Source organism: Nelumbo nucifera, chromosome 4 (assembly GCF_055504915.1).
Source record: "Nelumbo nucifera cultivar China Antique chromosome 4, China Antique-T2T, whole genome shotgun sequence".
Classification (NCBI taxonomy): Eukaryota; Viridiplantae; Streptophyta; class Magnoliopsida; order Proteales; family Nelumbonaceae; genus Nelumbo; species Nelumbo nucifera.
In genome coordinates, this window is record NC_142652.1 from 29,497,711 (window position 1) to 29,518,638 (window position 20,928).

Genomic DNA, 20,928 nt, shown 5'->3' on the forward strand with positions numbered 1-20,928 from the left:
GAGGCACTCCATGGATGATTTTCGTTCCTAAACCAATGAATGCTGTTGTTGCTTAGTCGTAATGCGCAGATCCAAATTTAATTCATTAATATTTGGATTGGAGTCGATTCTTATCTTGAGCGACTCTTTGATGAGATATGTCTATAATGCCTGATTTTATTAACTCTGTACTTTTGGATGAGATGTAATCCTTTTCCAGTAGAAACGAAAGTGCCTTCTGGCTTAAAAAAAAAAAATCTTTGAGTGACTCTTGCTTCTTAACTTGAATAGTTGAATTATTCAGTGAACCTCCATGCGTTCCATAATATTGAATTATTTGAATTATTGATTTTGTAGCGATTAGCAGAAGTCTGGATGTGAAGTTCAAGTTCCATGAAAACATAATGGCTTCTGGTTGATCCAGAAGATGGATGAGGATGGCGGTTGACCATTCATTTCTTTTCTGTTAAACAAAACACAAATCAATATTATTACATGATTACATCCAATTTTCCAAAGAACAAAAAAGAACTTAAGGCCTGTTTGATTTGCGGGAATAAGGGTCTGAAATTGGAATTGGAATGAGCCATTTTGACTATATTCTGATGCCATTTGAAATGAAATAACTTCACTTGCAAGTTAGACCTGCTAATGATATTTGAAAATTCAAGCCTCGATCCAACATCCTGTATAATCAGATTGATTTAGATTTTGTAATATGCATTCAATTATATTATAATATTTATTGATCTTAATATAAATTTTATATAATTACATTTAAAATATATATGAATATATATATATATAATTAAATTAGTATGTAGTATATTTACATTAATTAATTATATGTAAAAATTAAAAAAAAAATAATTAGCCTTTTAATTTCTTTTGTATTTTAAAAATTAAAGTGGTGGAAGATTAAATCCAAATCTGATCTTAGTCCATTAAGTTGGATTCAAATCTGATCAGATTCGGATACAAGTTTCTAATAATCAAATCTGATTGAGGTTTTGCTAAATCCACTCTGAATCGAATTCAATTACAGCCCCATGCAAGTGGTAATTGAAATGCCAGAACCTATTCTAAAAGCTCTGCTAGCATTTTAGAAAAAGGGCAAACGACTGAGTATATGTAATACTTGACTCCTACCATGTTGGAGCATATGCAACCTCCGATTTTTAGATCTGAACCCTCTTAAACCCTAAAATCTAAATTCTAATTGTGCATACCCTTAAGCCCCTAAATCCTATCCCAAAGTCTAAACCTTAAATCTTAAATCATAAAATCTAAATTTCAAACCCTAAACCAAGGTTTTTAAAACCGAATTGGACAATGAATCAGTTAAGGGTCCGGTTTTTGGGTCAAACAGCCTAAATGTTCAAACCGAATGAATGGCTCGGAAAAAAATAAAAAAGAAAAAATTTACCCAGGTTAACAGTTTACTGATCAAATCAACGATTTTTGGTAAATAATGGTTTTGGGGTAAAACAGAATTGATTACTTGACAGTTCCTGATTTTTTGGTTCAACCATCTGGTCCAATCCAGTTTTGAAAACCATGCCCTAAACCCTCAAGTCCTAGAGAATTTTGGACTGCAATCACCCTCATAAATGGATCTGCAGTCCCCTCCTAGTCTATTAGTAGCACCTTCCTCTCCTTATAAACCGCATCTTGCCCGTGAATCTGACATCAATACGTGGCAAGAGTTCTATAATACAAGAACTCCAAATTTAGGTGATAAATACGGAAGACGATGAGCCATCATCGGAAAATATTTTCAATACAAGACTGAGATGTGCTGTGGGGCGCTGATATAAACCCGTACCATACCGTACATTGAATCGTCTTTCCATTTCATGATACCAGGTTTATCTTTTTGGATGAACGACGCTGGTTTTTTTAAATCTCAAAATGACGAGGAAAAACCGCCTGAATATCGAACATGGTATTAGGCTTTAGGCAGACCCAGATGACAACAAAACCAGAGGACTCAGGCTTGGACGCTTTCATTTTGATCTACAGAGATAATGCTTTGATTTTCACCAACGCATATATGTGGCCAAGCTAAGGCTAAAGAATTACCAGATAGAATGGTTACGTCTTACGTAGCAAACAGCTATTAACCGCAGTTTAAGCTGTCAACAGGATCGAAGATCTGCTGAGTGTTGATTGTTTTCAAACACCATCTGTAGTTCGGTACTTTGGTTGAACGGAATGATCAACTCCAAGCAGGAATAACACCTTCAAAATATTCGCAGATCGCAGTCCATGTTGAGACAATGGCATCCAGGTTTCGCCACATGTTCAAGGAAAAAAGATGGCTTTACATTCATTGCCAATCAATTGGGCCATCCTGCTGTTTAGATGGGAAGATAAATTTACATCCTAACCAAAGACTGGCCAACCCACTAAACAAATTCATGTTATTACCAATTAATTGTGTGTTGTTACTGTTTAGTATATATTTGGTTCCGTTTATGTTTATTGATGGTGCTACATAGGCATTCCGTCAGTAAATGCCTCATTAATTATATTTGTGTATCAAAATTTACAAAAGCAAACTTCGACGTCTCTCCTGTTTTAGGAAGTTTTATTTTGGAGCTTCCTAAAACGAGTAGGTGTTTATTAACATTTTACTGATGTAGTGCCTAATGATGACTGTGTCCTAAACGCCCTCATTAAATATATTTCTTGGTTTTACAATTACATAAATACAAAACGTTTACTCTGAATAAACTTAAAGAAAACCGAACACCCTGTTAATATCGAAGTCATTGCCAAAAGCAATGATTTCACCTAGGAAATGGAGAGCGGGTATACTTAACTCAGTCAACCAACCAATCAAGGGATGGTTGATATCATTGCCGTTTTTTCAGACAACGGCCATACCAATAGCCACGTTATTTCCTTTACAAGAAATTTCCAAGTATAATCATCTAACAAGCAGGAAAATCTTGTATCATACACCACAAAACATAAATGCAAAAGATACAAATTTCTTTTTTGATGACTGCCTTAATTGAAGTATCATAAAGGATTATACGATATTTATGTTGTTGTTAAATGCAAACTTTTTTTAACTTGAAATGATTAGGGGTTGAGCATAAAACAGTTGGGGCAAAGTACCCCTTTCTGAAAAATAGGCATGCCCAAATAACCATCACCTCCAAAAAGAATAATAGAAAACCAGTTTTCCTTCCTAAATAATATTATAGATGGCACTTATTAGAATGTTAGTAATCAAAGCTTTATGCCTTTATCAAGGATTGCCTACCGTTTTCCGGAACCTCACAAACAAGTTGAGAGAAATTGGGTCCCCTTAGGCTGTATTTGGGTGCGATATAAATTAAGAATCAATGTAAAATTTACAACAATTCAATTTTATATTTGTTTGGAAAAAGGGTATAATTATTATCGACATAAAATTACACTCTGTTTCAGTTTTGCATACGTTTGGATGGAATGTAGTTTTATGTCAGTAATCGATGTAAAACCTCATCAGCTCTAAAGTTTAAAATTGATAATCGATGTAAAAAGCAACGGTTGCTTTTTGATTCAATATTTTAAACTGATTCCAAACGCAGCCTTATATATTCACCAAATGCACTTAAAGTGACACCGTACAAATTTTAAAGCTTTGATGTCTTAAAATGTGAGGTTAACTCCGTGAGTAAAACCATATAAGAAAAAGCATTAACATATCTGAAAACCTTTCTTCTACAACTGATCAACATACAGAAAACCATGCTTCAACAACTCCTAACCTTAATTCTTCCTCACAAGCCAACAATCAACCACTCATGACTCGCATGTAAATAAGGTTAGTAACACCAACAATATACTTGTAGATTGCCACTCTTGCATACATCCTTAGCAATAAGCTAGCAAAGAACCATGATAGTGCCACTAACTTTTATTCCTTGAAATTCACCACGGTTGTGATTCACCTAAAAAAAAAAAGAAAATCATTATGGTCGTAAAATTTGCAAAAGTCCAATTTCTGGTTATTTATGTCTAGCCATGCTGCACTCGAAAGAGAACAATTAGCAACTCTCCTAACACACAATGCACATTAAAGTCTTAACAGCCTAAACATGATCTAAATAAAAAAGAAATTTTATTAAAAGAAAAACAGGGGTACAAGAAAGGTGATAAGATACCACCAATAATCAATCAAAAAATAAAAAGATCCCATAAGGCTCCCTCCACCCAACTCAATCTATCCAAAGCCCAAGCAAGAAAAACAATCTCACAAAAAATACAAATAAAACCTCATAAAAAACATGTCCAAGGGGTAAGATCAGCCCTCCAACGAAAGAGCTTCACAATATCCCCCAACCCAAGGTTCAAATTTTCGATACAATACGCCCCCTATCATATCAGGGGCTTCACAATATCCCCATCTTCAATCTGGCAAGAACCTTTGCTACTTAGGCAGTAACATTGATACAATCCTGTAGCCTGTGCTCCCAGTAGTAAAGATATTTGTAAACATAAGAATAAAGCCAGTACTGCACTACAACAACTCACCCAGTGATCAGTCTAACTAAAGAACAAATCACTGAACCAATTGCAGCATTATTCTTAATTTGAAAACATTCTTTCGAAGGTATGCTACTTTTGGGATCAGTAATAGTGATCAGAGGGCTTTATTAATGCCATGAAGATGGAGGCTCTACAGCTGACAAGCATCAACAGTAGAGAGCACAATAGACAATAACAGTCATGATAGGCAAAGCATATAGCTGACTCAACAAATACCAAAGAGAAAGAATGAAACACAAATTTGCTCTCGGGGTTGAAACCTATAACCTGGTGAACCACACTAACTCAGCTCTGGCACTCCTCCCCAAGCAAGAACATCAATCAATTTATCTGGGAATCTTGAAATCCATCTTAACAAGCAGCTGAACTAAATCCTAGATACTAATACCCTTGCATCTCTTATGTGACATCTAAGAGACCATGGTCCTGATGCATTTGCTACTTTTGTGGCAGTCTTATTAGTGAAAATGCTCACTTTAGATTTTCCATTCAAGTATTCAATGTTTATCATTAAGAACAATAAAAAGAGACCATTGCTTGGTGCAATGGCAAAATCTTGGGCTGGGCTGACAAGCGTGACAATGTAGATTCAAGTCTTAAAGCAGCCACTTCGTTCTAAAATGCGAAAAGTTCGGTCTGCATCCAGTCCACCCCTCCCAAGAACCCAGATAACTGGGACCAGCATTGGGTAATGGCCTTTTCTAATGACAATTAGAAGTACTAAGAGCATTACTAATTCAAAAACTTTTTTATAAAATAGATTTTAATAGCAGAGAACAAAATAGAAACTTTACAAGGCAGAACCATGTCAACACAAAATAGCAAATGACTGACATCATCAAGCATATAAATAGACTTGGCACTATTACAGCTCAACCCTTAAACCAAGATCATGTCTTCCCATCCTTGCTCTAGCAAGAGTCAGCTAGTATTAGGACCTGTTTGAAAAGTCTTTTTGAGAAGATCTTGTAGCTCTGACAGTCAAAAGACGCATTGAGCTTTTTGACATAAGATCTGGGCAGCCCGAAGACCGTTTGGCAGACGTGTGTCTTTCTGTGTGTTGTTTCGGGTCTTTCCGTGCGAGATTTAAACGCGAAAGACGCGGGAACCTTCATTTGGAGCTTCCCGAAATCAGCCCAAAATGGGCTTCGCGCGTCTTTTGGCGGCTAGATCTCCCGCATGCCAAACGAAAATAGACCGATTTTCGGTCTTCCCGGCTTGTAAACAGCCAAAAGACTGCATGGAAAGACGTGCAAAACGGGCCCTTAGCCTAGGCTCTACTGTTCAGCCAGGGGCCTGCCAACAAGATCCTGTCTTCCAGCCCCAGTTTTAGCAAGGAAGTCAGCCAATACATTGACCTAATTCAGAGTCCACACGAATTAGCAGTTCAAGTGAGTGGCCAAAGGTTTAGCTTCTTATAGGAAAAATCCAAGGTTCCAAGGGCCTTCCTCAGCCAGAGAGATCGAACCAATCAATTTCACTATCACCTAGATCTAGAATGCACCACAGCTGAGGAATATACCAACTTTAGGCCTTCTAAGAGAGCCAGCAACTCTGCTCTTAGGGACCACCACCCACCCCAGAAGGTCTGTTGATAGCTAAAGAGCATCCATCAAAATTATATTTGATTAGTAAACTGTGAACCCAAGGGTTGAAAGGTGCTAATTTGATCACTGAGCAAACATAGCACCCAGCATCAGTGGCAGTATGGATTGTCTATGTAGTTCGAGTGCATCTAAGAAGTTCCGACACTATTATGAAAGCATACTGAATAAATAGATGACACTTGGGACAGGAAAACGAAACATTTAGTTTCTTCTAACCACAATCACAGGACAACCATAGACCCAATAACTTCATATTTACACATTGTAGTTAAAACACAAAAACAAGAATAACATTCCTTATAGAACATACAAGGTCTCATGCTTTAATTACATATCAAATAGGGCTATCCATAGAAATGGTAGTTTATGAACATGAACAGTCTCCAAAATCGAAATCTAATGGGGTTAGCCTATAAGACAAGAGATTATCAAACACGACAATACCTAACATCCTAACCATGTGACTGACATTGAGAAATGATGGCAAAAGGATCCATTAAATAATGGATGAAATGGCTGAATTGAATGATTTATTGCTTTTTTCATAAGTTGAATGATTTATTGCTTTGTCCTATAGTGAATAATTAATTAATTAATAGGTTTGAGCTCCTTCATGGCTGAATGGAATATTTGGATGATTACTTTTTCTGCCTGATTACCATATCCCTAGTTCCCTACTATGTTAGAATATGACCATTTTATTCAGTAAAAGATAAAGCAATAAGTCATTCAGTTCAAATACTTCTGCTATTAAACAGCCCCCAAGTCAAAGCCCATAATGATTTCTCAACATCCACCCTTGCCACTTAGTCTGGGAAAAAAACTTGAACATTCAGTCCATAAATGTTTGTGCACCTAAGAGAAAGGTACATGGCACACATATTAATTAATTATGGAGATAGCCTAGCCAAGCAAGGGGTACATAGAGCACACATGTTTTGGGCTCAAATGTATTTTGTATTGGGACAGTTCCTAAAGCTGGTTCTTTCACAACTTCTTGTTGTGATCCTGATTTCTTTTAAGTTTTAATTAATGAAATCTTTTTCTGTGTTGCTGATAAAAAAAATGTTTGTGCACCTCACTGTGACCACTTAATTGCATCTATACTCTCATCTAAACACAGGAACCCTTTTTAAATCAGTATACAAACACAAGAACCTTGAACTTTCCTCCTCGAGAAAAAGAACAAAACCTTGCTTGGCAAATCAGCTCTAAACCAATGAGTACCAATGAGAGAAAAGGAGGGTGGTGTGTTTTCCATGTCTGCAAATGTCAGCCCCATGACAGTTCGTTAAACATTGTAAACCAACTACCATAAGTAAAAATACATATCAAGATAGGGTGAGACAATTAGTCATTCAAAACAAGGACTCGGCTAATTTCAATGCTCAAAACCAAATATTATGAGGCAAATAATGCAAACATCAGAAAAGAGTGAGAAAACAAGGCATCCAAACTAACCTGAAGATCCAATACAAGATTCCACAACTAACTACCCAATCAACTAACAAAATATTGCCTTCAACTCAATCTATAATGATATAACAAGTAAATGTGAAGATGACTACTCTCAGAAAATTTCAAGATATTATGCCTAGCAATTATTGATTCCTCATAATGTATGCCCACCTCCCTGCTCTCTGTGAAAGGTAAAGCAACCTGAAGAAGCAGAAAAGACTGCAACTAACATAAATGAGCAGGCCATTAAGGTACTAATTCTAGTATAACACAAAGATATCCAATGAGCGAAACAATAATGACGAAATCAACTGCATATCAGAATATGGAAAATGACTGTTTAAGTTCCCGAGAACAGATTAAAAACCTTGAAAGGTCTGGGAAAACGCGATAAGGCTGAGACCATTTGGCATACTCACTTCCAATAGAGAAACAGAAAAGAACCACTTAAAATGTAAGCACACAAAATCATAACAAGACCAAAACTGCTCCGGTAGTTCGCTGACCTTGCACATAATCACGTCTATCTCACAGTAATTATGTCATCTATCTTCAGAATCATCCGGACGCACTCAGTCGCCAATGTGATGGCACTAGTGCTGACAAGCAATGGCTGCACCACGTTCTCCTCCAGTATGTTTGTGATCTGCCCCTTTCTCACATTGATACCAGCATTTATCTCTCCCTGAGAATGGCGATTCCGGAGCTCTGTGACAATAGCTATTGGATTCAAACCTGCATTCTCCGCCAAAGTATATGGAATAACTTCAAGGGCTTCCGCAAACGACCGGACACAGTGACTCTCCATCCCGTGCAATACCTTCGACCATGCACCAAGCTGCCTTGAAAGCTCTACCTCTGGTGCACCACCACCTGCAATCAAGAACCTCTTGTTCACCAAGCATCTGACGACACACAAGGCATCATGCAAGCTTCGTTCAGCCTCATCAATAACCAACTGATTAGAACCTCGAACGAGCACTGTGGTCGTCCTCCCCATATCCTTAATACCCGTAATCTTCACAATTTTCCCATCTCCAAGAGAAACCTCCTCGACACAATCTGCACGCCCCAACTTCTCCTCACGGAAATGCTCTATATTAGCAATTGGCAGACAATTCAAAGTCTTCGTAATGAACTCAATCTCATCGCGCTCAACATCCTTGACAACCAAAATCTTCGCTTTGGCAAGATAATGCAATGAAAGATCCGTCACAGCATCCCTCAAAATACTCTTCTGAATCAGCAATACATTACACCCAGTAGCCTTAATTTTCTTAATCATACCGAGAATATAATTACGCTCCTCTTTCAAAATCCGATCCATCTGGGTGTAATCCGAAACAACGATACTCTGCTCGATGTCAGTCTTTGGGGGCGAAATCTGGAACTGGATAACAGCAATCTTCGCATTTTCCATACGCGTAGGACCACCAGCAGAATGACTAACTTTCTTGTCGAACACCAGACCCTTAACAAGCTCAGTGTCATCGACAGTGCCGCCGAGCTTCTTAACGATCTTGACATCACGAAGATCAACAAGATCAGGTTTGGCGGGGTCCACGACAGATAGAACAGCATCAACGGCAAGAGGAGCGAGAAGAGTGGAGTACTGACAGACTACTTTGCTGTTAAGAGAAGTGCTGGCAGACTTGATAAGCGATTCCCGATCAGAGAGTTCGACAGGCACGGCCATGGCCGTGAGTACATCAACAGCTTTTAGAGAGACTTTGTGAAGAGCATCGGAGATAACAGTGGGGTGGATGCCCTTATTAAGGAGAGAGAGGCATTGCTTTAAGAGGGCTCCAGCGATGACAACAACAGTGGTGGTTCCGTCACCAGCGACGACGTCCTGAGATTTGGAGAGTTCTACAAGCATCTTGGCAGCAGGCTGGAGTACTTCCATCTTATTAAGGATAGTAGCGCCGTCGTTGGTGATGATAACTTCACCGGAGGCAGTGGAGATCATCTTGTCCATACCTTTGGGACCGAGGCTGGTACGGACAGCGTTGGCGACAGCTCGGGCAGCGACAATGTTGGCCTGACGTATGTCCTCTTTGCGCTTGTTGTCGACATAGCTCTCAGTCTTGGAAGAAGCAGAGCGAGGCTGTTGAACTGCAGGGGCCGCCATTTAGACTGGAGTTCGAAACCCTAACCCTAAAAAAGACGGTATGTCTGTGATCGGGGTAAGAAGATGAGACGAAATGTGGAAAGTCGTATTAAGTTTAAAACCCTAAACCCCAAGTCCCTCTGCTAGGAGAGAATTCGAACTGTGAGTCTGTGAAGCACGATATGCGCAACCCAAATTACGTCTGCTCTTGGAGCGGGAAAAAGTTGCGAGCGAGCGAGAGACGAAAGAGAGGAAGATATGACATCGGCTAACGAAAAACCAAACCGGATTTCCTGAATTCGGATCTGCTGATCACAACAAATTGCTGGCCACGATCATCCAGCCGTGCGTCTAGAATATCGCTAACCACAACACAACCGATGTTCAAATGTGCGATTGGATGCTTGTCAACATATCCGGACTCGGATTTCTTGCCACACTTTACCCGCCATCTTCTATGTGCTGCTGCCGTAGGGCGCGGGTAGAGAAACTGGCCATTTTTTATTCGCTGCCACGAGTTCATTCTTTTAGGCTCCGTTTTGTTTATGGAACGGGGACGAGAAAAATGTGGGATCTCATATTTCAAAATTGTGGATTTGGGGTCGAATCAAAACCGTGTGACCCCGGTGGAAAAAATTAAAAAAGCATTGTTACAGAAGCAAAGCAGAGCAGCAGTGGTGGCTTTTGAACCCAGATCTGCTACATTCGATTGAACCTAGAAGAGGAGCAGCAGCGGTGGCTTTCAAACCCAAATCTGCTACCTCCATTCGAGCAGTGGTGGTGGCTTCTCCTGAACCCAGATTTGCTACCTCCCCTTTTTGAGCCCATATCTTTCTTCTTTTACCTCCCCTTTTGGAGCCCATATCTTTCTTCTACCTCCCCTTTCGAACCCAGATCTACTACCTTCGCTCGAACACAGTAACAGAGCAACAGCGGTGGCTTCTCATTCTTCTTCTTCTTCTACCTCCCTTTTCAAACCCAGATCTGCTACTTTCCCCGTTCGAGCCCAGAAGCAGAGCAACAGCGGTGGCTTCTTCTTCTTCTACTACCTCCCCTTTCGAACCCAAATCTACTACCTTCCCCATTTGAACCCAGATCTGCCTCCTCCCTCTCTCCTCTCTTCTTTGTTGCAATGTTTTCCCATTTATTTTCTCATATCTAAAACCAAACCATGGAAGTGTAAACTTTTACACTTTCCCATCCCATCCCATATTTTCCCATCCCTTCTAAATCTTCCCACAAACCAAACGGAGCCTTAAGAAAGCACTATTACAAGAGTAGAGCAGAGCAGCAGCGGCAGCTTTCGAACCCAGATCTGCTACATCCGTTCAAACCTAAAAGCAAAGCAGCAGCGGCAGCTTTCGAACCCAGATCTGCTACCTCCATTCGAGCAGCGGCAGCGGCTTCTCCTAGACCCAGATCTGCTACCTCCGTTCGAATGCAGAAACAGAACAGCAGCGACGGCGTCTCCTTCTTCTTCTTCTTCTACCTCCCCTTTCAAACCCAAATCTGCTACCTTCCCCGTTCGAGCCCAAAAGTAAAGAAACGACGGTGGCTTCTTCTTCTGCTGCTACCTCCCCTTTCGAACCCAGATCTACCTTCCCCGTTCGAACCCAGATCTGCTTCCTCCCTCTTTCATCTCTTCTTCGTCACAGTGTTTTCCCATTTATTTTCTCATATCTAAAACTAAACAATGGAAGTGTAAATTTTTACACTTTCCCATCCCATCCCATATTTTTCCATCCCACCTAAATCTTCCCACAAACCAAACAAAGCCCAAGTCCCATCCCATATTTTCCCATCCCACCTAAATCTTTGTGGGAAGATTTAGGTGGGATGGGAAAACATGGGATGGGATGAGATAGGATGGGATAAGAAAGTGTGAAAATTTCACTTTCTATCGTTTGGTGATATAGGAAAAAACGTGGGAAATTATTTTACCTACATTTGTTTTATGGGAAAATCATGAAATGAAAAATTACATCGAAACAATCCCCTTCCATTAACTATCTCAAAGACTACAAAAGAAAGAAAATCTGGACATGCGACCTTGAAACATTAATTTAAGAATAAAAGCAGTACTCTATGAATAGTTTTTCTTTTTCATTTCATGCGGTTTTACATTTTATGCTGCAGAGTCTACCCATTCCAAACGGAAGACAGAAAATGGGGAAGAAGAAATATGATCCAAAAAACTGAAAGCAATATTGAAGTTATTTTCTGTTACATTCAGAGCTAACAAGTCACCTAGGAATAGGAGATAACCCATTTACTCAAGATGTGGAGAACAAAATCAGCTGAGCCTACTAACAAAAAAAACAGTGAAAAAGAACAGGAAAATTTTGTCCTTTCAGTTTTTTTTTTCTTGTCCTACCATTTCACTCACTTCCACATATAGCCCAAGAAACTATTCAAGTTGCTGAAGAAGTAAACCACAGATAAGATAACATCGGAGAAGGATAGACAGAAAAAATATATATCAATAAACAGAAACGAGTTTTGTGTCTTTTGACTACTAACCTTGAAGAGTAGCCATGTTTCCGATTTCCGAAGGAATGTTCCCAGAGGAATTGTTGACATTGAGATAGAGATAAGAGAGCTCAGTGAGATTGGAGATTTCTCTGGGTATCTCTCTGGATAAAGAGTTGAAATGTAGATAAAACCCGATAAGCTTTTAAGGCCAGCAACTGCCGGAGAAAGACTGTCGATGAGACCCTTCCCCACCAACAAAATTGATGTAATCGTTTCTGGTCACGTACCAATTTTTTGTGATGTATCAATTTTTTTTTTTTTTTTGGCTAAGTGCCTCATCATTTTATCTGCTCCCAAGAGAGGATGGTGGAGCTCCTTGGTGGAGAGCTACCTGGTGACGAGCTCCCTGGCAGTGAGCTACCTAGTGACGAGCTCCCTAGTGATGAGCTACTTGGTGACCAGCTCCCTGGCGGTGAGCTACTTGGGTGGACTCGTCATTTGACCTGCCCCTAGGCGGCCTGTAACTCAGGGCATGGTGGAGCTCCCTGGTGTAGTGCAACCCGACTGCCCTCTACATGAGGTGATCTCCTCTCCTTTGTAGGCGACGGGAGCTGAGGAACCTGCGAGAACTGAACCCGAGGACCCAGGGGTATTTTCCCGGCAGGGACTCTCCGATGCCTAAGTTAGCATTCTGATTGTAGGGAGCTTGGAGAGAAATGAGAGAGCTAGAGAGCAGGGATTACCTCCATTTTTTCATTCTCTCCCCTTGTCTTTGGGGGTCGGAGTCCTTATATAGTGGTGTCCTGTCAAATCAGGCGTAACAACCTCTATCAAATCAGGCGTAACCGCCTCTGTCTCTCTGCTACAGCCGTTACTGCCAAAGCTGAGGTGGCGGGTGCAGGCGGCTGCTGCAGAGTACGACTCTGCTAGTCAAGGGACAGCTCTCAGGATTGGCAGGCACGGCACCGCCTAGCGAGAGACGTGGGCGCAGGTCTCTGGATCTGTCAGGTACGGTTGTCAGGCAGGAGATCTTCCTACGATACGCCGAGCTGCCACTAAGTGTCGAGCTACCTGTAGGTGCCGAGCTGCCCCTAAGTGGCGAGCTCTTCGTAAGACGCCAGGCTGCCTGCGGAGTGGCCAGCTGCCTGTGGTGAGCTGCCTATGCCGAGCTACCTATAAGTGTCGAGCTGCCCCTAACTATACCGAGCTCCCCGAGCTATGTCGAGCTGCTTGTGGCGAGCTCTGCCGAGCTGCCCAGTTGTCAAGAGGCTACACTTGGTTTGCATGAGGTGCCAGGTGTCACAATTTCACTGGATGGCCAAATCCGCCCTCATCATTTGCCCCCCACTCCCCAGTTGAGAGTAACTCAGCGAAGGGAGTAGATTTCTTCTTTTGGCCCGTAAGTCGACGAGCTAGTAACTGCTGATCCAATTCCTTAGGCTTTGGGAGCTGCCTGTAAGGTGAGGAGGCCTCCGCCAGTTCAGTAGTATAGCCCTTAGGCTCTGGGGGCAACTTATAGTTCACTTTTGTTGATTTTGCTCATGCTGAGGAAGCAACTGGGTATTTAGCAATAGTGTGGCCCGAAGGCTTTGGGAGTGACTCGTAGTCCACTCTTCTTGATTTTGCCCATGCCGAAGAGGCGACTGGGTCTTAAGCAGTAATGTGGCCCGTAGGCTTTGGGAGCGACTCGTAGTCCACTCTTCTTTGACTTTGCCCGTGTCGAAGAGGCAACTGGGTCTTAAGTAGTAATGTGGCCCGTAGGCTTTTGGGAGTGACTCGTAGTCCACTCTTTTTTGACTTTGCCCGTGCCGAAGAGGCGATTGGGTCTTAAGCAGTAATGTGGCCCGTAGGCTTTGCCTGTGAGGTGCCGAACTGACCAGGTGCCGAGCTACCTGTGAGGTGCTGAGCTGACAAGGCGTCGAGCTACCTGTGAGGTGTCAGGCTGACCGAGTGCCAAGCTACCTGTGAGGTGCCGAGCTGACCAGGTGTCGAGCTACCTGTGAGGTGCCGAGCTGACTAGGTGTCGAGCTGACTAGGTGCCAAGCTACCTGTGATTGCGCTGCATCAGCCTCATAATGTCGATCACCCACTCCTACAAGAAGCTACTAGGAGCTCGACCTTCAGGGGTAGCACTACTAACCTTAGGTCACCAGCTCACATGGGAGCCTTGGAAGGCTCGACCAGCAAGGGTGCTTATGTAGTCTGTTGGCCACCAACTCCCACGGAAGCCATGAAGAGCACATCTTTGTAGAGGGGACCTTCCGGAGAAGACTGATGAGGTTTTATCTGAATTGAAAGTAAAGTTGGTAGAGCTGCTTAGTCTACTAGCTCCTTGCATAGTGCTTTGAGTTCATAAAAAATGTAAACTATAAAGCGAGAGCTTCAATTTCTAAAAAGTGAGGACTTAGCTTTCTGGGAGAAGAGGACTTAGCTTTTGTAGGATGAGAACTTAGCTTTGGTAGGATGAGAACTTAGCTTTTGGAGGATGAGAACTCAGCTTTTTGTAGCGTATTCCCACAGACGGCGCCAATTGATGTAACCGTTTCTGGTCACGTACCAATTTTTTGTGATGTATCAATTTTTTTTGGCTAAGTGCCTCGTCATTTGGCCTGCTCCCAGGAGATGATGGTGGAGCTCCCTGGTGGTGAGCTACTTAGTGACGAGCTCCCTGGTGGAGAGCTACCTGGTGACGAGCTCCCTGACGGTGAGCTACCTGGTGACGAGCTCCCTGGTGGTGAGCTACCTGGTGACGAGCTCCCTGGTGGTGAGATATTTGGTGACGAGCTCCCTGGTGGTGAGCTACCTGGTGACGAGCTCCCTAGTGGTGAGCTACTTGGTGACGTGCTCCCTGGCGGTGAGCTACCTGGTGACGAGCTCCCTGATGGTGAGCTACCTGGTGACGAGCTCCCTAGAGGTGAGCTACCTGGTGACGAGCTCCCTAGTGGTGAGCTACTTGGTGACCAGCTCCCTGGCGGTGAGCTACTTGGGTGGACTCGTCATTTGACCTGCCCCTAGGCGGCCTGTAACTCAGGGCATGGTGGAGCTCCCTGGTGTAGCGCAACCCGACTGCCCTCTGCATGAGGTGATCTCCTCTCCTTTGTAGGCGACGGGAGCTGATGAACCTGCGAGAACTGAATCAGAGGACCCGGGGGTATTTTCCCGGCGGGGACTCTCCGATGCCTAAGTTAGCATTCTGATTGTAGGGAGCTTGGAGAGAAATGAGAGAGCTAGAGAGCAGGGATTACCTCCATTTTTTCATTCTCTCCCCTTGTCTTTGGGGGTTGGAGTCCTTATATAGTGGTGTCCTGTCAAATCAGGCGTAACAACCTCTATCAAGTCAGGCGTAACCGCCTTTGTCTCTCTGTCACAGTCGTTACTGCCAAAGCTGAGGTGGCGGGTGCAGGCGGCTGCTGCAGAGTACGACTCTGCCAGTCAAGGGACAGCTCTCAGGACTGGCAGGCACGGCGCCGCCTAGCGAGAGACGTGGGCGCAGGTCTCCGGATCTGTCAGGTACGGTTGTCAGCCAGGAGATCTTCCTGCGATACGCCGAGCTGCCCCTAAGTGTCGAGCTACCTATGCCGAGCTACCTGTAGGTGTCGAGCTGCCCCTAAGTGGCGAGCTCTTCGTAAGACGCCAGGCTGCCTACGGAGTGGCCAGCTGCCTGTGTTGAGCTGCCTATGCCGAGCTGCCCCTAACTATACCAAGCTCCCCAAGCTATGTCGAGCTGCCCAGTTGTCAAGAGGCTGCACTTGGTTTGCATGAGGTACCAGGTGTCACAATTTCACTGGAGGGCCAAATCCGCCCTCATCAGAAATGTTAGCCACTTTTCCAAGCTCGTTACACGCCAACCTTCGAAAGAGCCACTGCACGGCTCACTGTCACTAGTCCAAGAGGAAAGGAACCTATTTTCTGGATCGAGAGCAGCCTTCATCTCCATGAGCGCGTTGAGCTCTGGGTTCCACAAGCCAGTCTCAAACTAGAGAATGCAAAGAAAGCGAGAACACAAAGGAGAGAAGCCAACAAACCCATCTCTAGTTCACACCAAAGACACCAAGAAAGGTAACCATGGCAAAACAGCCATATCCTTGCCATGCTTTGCCCTAGTTGAAGCGAGAAACGGAGAGAGGGCAAATCAGGGCAAAACGGAGCTTGAAGGAGAGGAAAGGTAACTATCAAAAACCATTCAAGGCAGCCGTCGTTCAAAGATATGACCGTTTAAATGCATTACCGTCGTTCAACATGTTGGAAAAGTGGCCAAAGATATGACCGTTGGAATGCTTGGAGGTAGATGTGAGAAGATGAAGGAGCTTCCGCTCTGACAAGGCCCGATATTTTTTCCCATATGTGTCTTCCATTTTCCTTTTCTCAACGGGGTCGCATTGATTTGGTGCAGCCCTGAATTCTTATTTTTGGTATCCGACATCCTACTCTTTTTCCATCCCATCTCCCTATTTCCCCCAAAACAAATAAAGGAAAAAAGGAATATTCTAATGAAATTTGGGCAAGAATATTCATTTTTTCCCATCCTCATCCCGCAAACCAAACAGAGCCTTAATTATTGTCGATTTTGAAAAAAAAAATGGGCAAGAATGAATTTGGGTCTCGACAAAAATTTAACATATTTTGTGGCATGAAATTTTTTCGTGCCCCATCCTACCAATTCTTTTTTTTTTTCATTCGAGTTTGAAACTTGAGTCCTCTCGATTGAAGTCACTGAACCCTCGTCCCTTTCTCTCTCTCTATCTCTCTGTGTATATATATATATAAGGTAAAACTAATCATCTCCTCTCTCTGTACAAGAAAATAATTATTTTACTTATTAATTTTTTGTTTGTTTGATAATTGCATGGGGTAGAATGCGTTGATGGAGTTTGCAAGGATTGTGAAGGCGAAGGAGCAGGCGATTGCTGGTACTCTACACCATCTGACTCTGGAGGTGATTGAAGCTAAGAAAATTTATGAAGCCAATGTGTGGATGAAGCCATGGTTAAACTTCAAGGAGCTGCAGGAAATCATGTCAGTTGGAGATGCCTCCATGTTCATTGACTCTAGGCGAGGTAAATGATCTTGGAATCTCTCTTTGCCCTTGAACTTTGAAGCAATATTGAGTCCTGATTTTAAGGAGATCATTGACTCTAGAATCGTATATACATATTTTACATTTAGCTTGTTAGGGATTATCGGAATTAATTATGGGTTTGGATGTGATTGAGAATGCATGTCTTCTGTAATCATGGTTTCTGGGATTTTTAATCCATCAAATATACAGGGCAGGGAATAGATTGTGTTGATTGGGAAGAAATGATATCTCTGTTATTGTGCTTGAGTGGGTCTTCTTCAGAGATTTTGTGGGCTTCAAGTATCTGGTGGATCCCTGTAATTTCTGTTATAATTAGAGGTGCTAGAATTGTTGGAGTTAATATTATTGAAACCAAATTGGATCATGAAATCACGAACAGGAGAAGTTTGAGCCAAAGTGAAAAGATTTGACTTTTTAATTTGATGCAAGATCATGAAATATACATATAGGAGTGTTATTAAACCTTCTATCTCTGTTGTTGATGACATAATATGATTATTACTAATAATCTAACAAAATTGCTGCATAAATTTAGTTTGGTTTTAAATGCAAACAAATACTTGATGTAGGCAACTCCTTGACCAATTAGACAGATCATGTTATAAGTTTACAAGTATAAAATCTATATCACCAACTAAAAGTTTGAATTTGTTGAGAGGTAAAAGAAAATAAATAAAACTTGATAAATGGATATTGTTGAGTCAATACTCAATACATTAGCAACCATATTATCTTCCATCTATATCTTTATTCTCTTTCTTGGTTGTTCTATTTTTGTTTTGTTTATTTCCTGCTTTGATCTTTAATGATAATGTCTTAACATTTCCTTTGAATTTCCTTTATTTGCTGATATAGCATTTTAATACAAAAAAAAAAAGATTCTATTAGTCTCCAGAACCATAACTGTTCCTTGCAGGTTTGTTATGCTATTTAATTTGGGTAGATGTTTATTGGTCCAAGTCTCCGATACTCAAAGATACCTTTTTAAAAAAATTAATTATTATTAAGAGAGTGTTATATGATCAATCTAAAAGGGAAGCACAGACTTGGGCAGAATTTAGAATTATGCAAAAAAGTAATGGCAATTCAATGAGCACTCATTAAGTCATTTTTGCCCTACCATGTTTTTCACTCATTGGCTTGATTTTTAAGACAACAAGATAAACTGTTAAGTTTTTCTATTTCCAAGAAGGTGAATGACAAAGTAGTCACCTTGTTTGTATTAAATCTTTGGGCTTTGAACAAGATTCATCTTTCACATGCAAAATACAATACTTTTCTTTTTCTGATATAAAGGAAAGAAATTGATCGACTTATTAATGCATGTTTCAACCCCATTTGCATTGTTTTGGGGATTTTTTACTTTTTACAAGATTTCTTCCCCCTTATTGAAGGGTAATTGGTATTTTGCTATTTGTACATAAAAGCTCCACCCATGGGAACTTCTATCATGTGAGATTTGGAAATACAAGATATCCAGATTGTGTTATGTGCCTGAACCTGAAAACATAATTAAGTTTCTTTCTTCCTTTACTTGTGTTGTAATTGCATGTTCAAATTTTTCAGGACAAGAATATGACATATTCACATTCTTTTAGAATCATGCTTAACCTAGACTAACCTCTTCCCATTAAACTATTTACCCTTCAACATCCAAAGCCTTCCCAAGCCACTAGAGCCGATAATGTACATGTAACAGGCCATGTTAGGGGGTCGTGTTTAAGTAAATTTGGGCCAAATATTTCCTAGGAGTAATTATTGGCCAGTCATGTAAATCTAGATGGCCATGGACCAGGATGGAGAGAAGTGCCAGCACATGATCCTATTATCCAAGATGCAACAAATCATGCTGTGAAAACTATCCAGTAGAGGTCAAACTCGTTGGCCCCTTACGAACTGCTGGAGGTCCTTCATGCAAAGGCAAAGGTCGACATCTTCTACTCTTTTTGGTTCTTTTTCCCTATTATTTCTTTAGTAGCAGTTTTACCCTTCTATTATTAGCTATTTAACTCTTGGCATGGGAATTGCATGCATATTTGCAACTTACATAGTTCGGGAAGATAGATAAATGACCTTAGTTTGTGATTCATGCAGGTAATTGAAGAAGTGGCAAAGCTCAATTTGCTTCTCAAGGTCAAGAGGGGAAATAAGGAAGAAAAATTTAAGGTTGAAGTACATAAGAATGTTGAAGCTATCTTTCATTTGAATCTGATAGAGAAAAATCACACATGAGTCATGACTCTACAGATGAAAGAACTGTGTATTGCTTGAATAATGTTTACATGTTACATAGATAAGAAATATAGCCTATTATAGATGTTGTCTTGGATGCTTCTTTTCTCTTATTTTCAAATTTCAATATGTTGGGCATACATTTGGGCCTTATCTATTTGTATCACCTTGATGAGAGAGAATTGGAACTGCAGCTGACCTATATGATTATGACCCCAATTTTGTCATTCGAGAGTTGTGGTTCCTCTATGGTGCTTTGGTGCATACAACATGGGGGAACAACTTGGGCATGGGGTTTTAGGTCTGCGGGCTGGCATGACCCATATATATATATATATAAATTATAATTATAAAATAATAAAGTATATAAAATAAACAATTGTTTTCAATTTTATTATACTAATTTATTTAATTATTGCATATATAAGCAATTGTATACATCAAAATTCATATAAAATTAAAAATTTAAGTTTTTTTTCAATTTTTTTAAATAAATAGCTTTGGCCCGATCCATGGCTTGGCTTGGCCCACGGGCTAGCCCGGCCCGCGGCATGGCATGTGCCCACATGAGCTTGGGCCATGGGACATGCCAGGCCGACCCTCCAAGTTATCCCAGGGGAGGGCGGCATGGCACAACCCGCACTTTACGTGGACCCGACATGGCACGTTTTACACCTCTAACCCTTAATAAAAAAATGAATGAAAATGAAATTTGTAACTAAATAGGTTACAAATTTTACTCTCATTCTTGACATAAAAAAATAATTTTGGAAAAAAAGCATTTGGTTCGTAGCAATATTTTCTTATTCTTCCCATTTTTACTCATTTTTCCATCTTGGAATTTCATCTTGGGTAAGAATGAGAAAGAATGAGAATTGAACCAAACATGACCTGAGTATGAAATTAAATGTTCATGAAAACAAAAGGGTTGGGATGGTTACGGATACAAACGGATCGAATGATATTCGATTCAAGGTATATTCGAATCCAATCTAATAATATAGATCCGATTTGATCCATAGGGTAGGGGTGATTTGAATTTGATCCGATCCCATTACTCGATTCAGTCCAATCTGAAAATCCTTTTACAAAATAGGATCAGATTTAGAATCAGATTGGATCATGATCTAATCTAGTTACACCCTGTCAAGACAGACTGACCATATAATTACAACCCCCCCCCCCCCGATAATTCCACAATTATGAATTACCCTACACCTTTCATTTGTGATAAACACTTTCTTCTTCGAGTTTCATCAGTTAACTTCAAAAAATATTTTCATTTAGATGCTTACATTTTTTAAATCTCTAAATTATTTTTCCTTATTTATCTAGATGATTTATATTTAATTAGTTTTCTAAATATAATATTGAAGTCATCTCAGTTGTTCTAATAAATCCTTGTAGATTTTTGTATGAATTTAACATTTAGGTGAAATGTTAGA

At 41.0% G+C, this 20,928-nt stretch overlaps 2 pseudogenes across 3 annotated transcripts; one reads left to right on the forward strand and one right to left on the reverse strand.

Moving 5' to 3' along the window:
• Positions 1-3,540: 3,540 nt before the first annotated feature.
• On the reverse strand, positions 3,541-11,452 carry LOC104613329 (T-complex protein 1 subunit delta pseudogene; annotated as a pseudogene). Of its 2 annotated transcripts, none has more exons than XR_737944.3 (2): positions 7,957-11,452; positions 3,541-3,926 (listed from the first exon to the last, which is right to left on the reverse strand). The product of XR_737944.3 is annotated as a T-complex protein 1 subunit delta pseudogene, transcript variant X2 (transcript). The 2 variants fall into 2 exon arrangements; XR_016085847.1 differs by having other exon boundaries at positions 8,096-11,451.
• Positions 11,453-16,462: 5,010 nt separating this feature from the next.
• Positions 16,463-19,695, forward strand: LOC104613360 (cysteine proteinase inhibitor 12-like; annotated as a pseudogene). The gene is made up of 4 exons (XR_016085848.1): positions 16,463-16,939; positions 17,027-17,228; positions 19,032-19,177; positions 19,346-19,695. The product of XR_016085848.1 is annotated as a cysteine proteinase inhibitor 12-like (transcript).
• Positions 19,696-20,928: the final 1,233 nt, after the last annotated feature.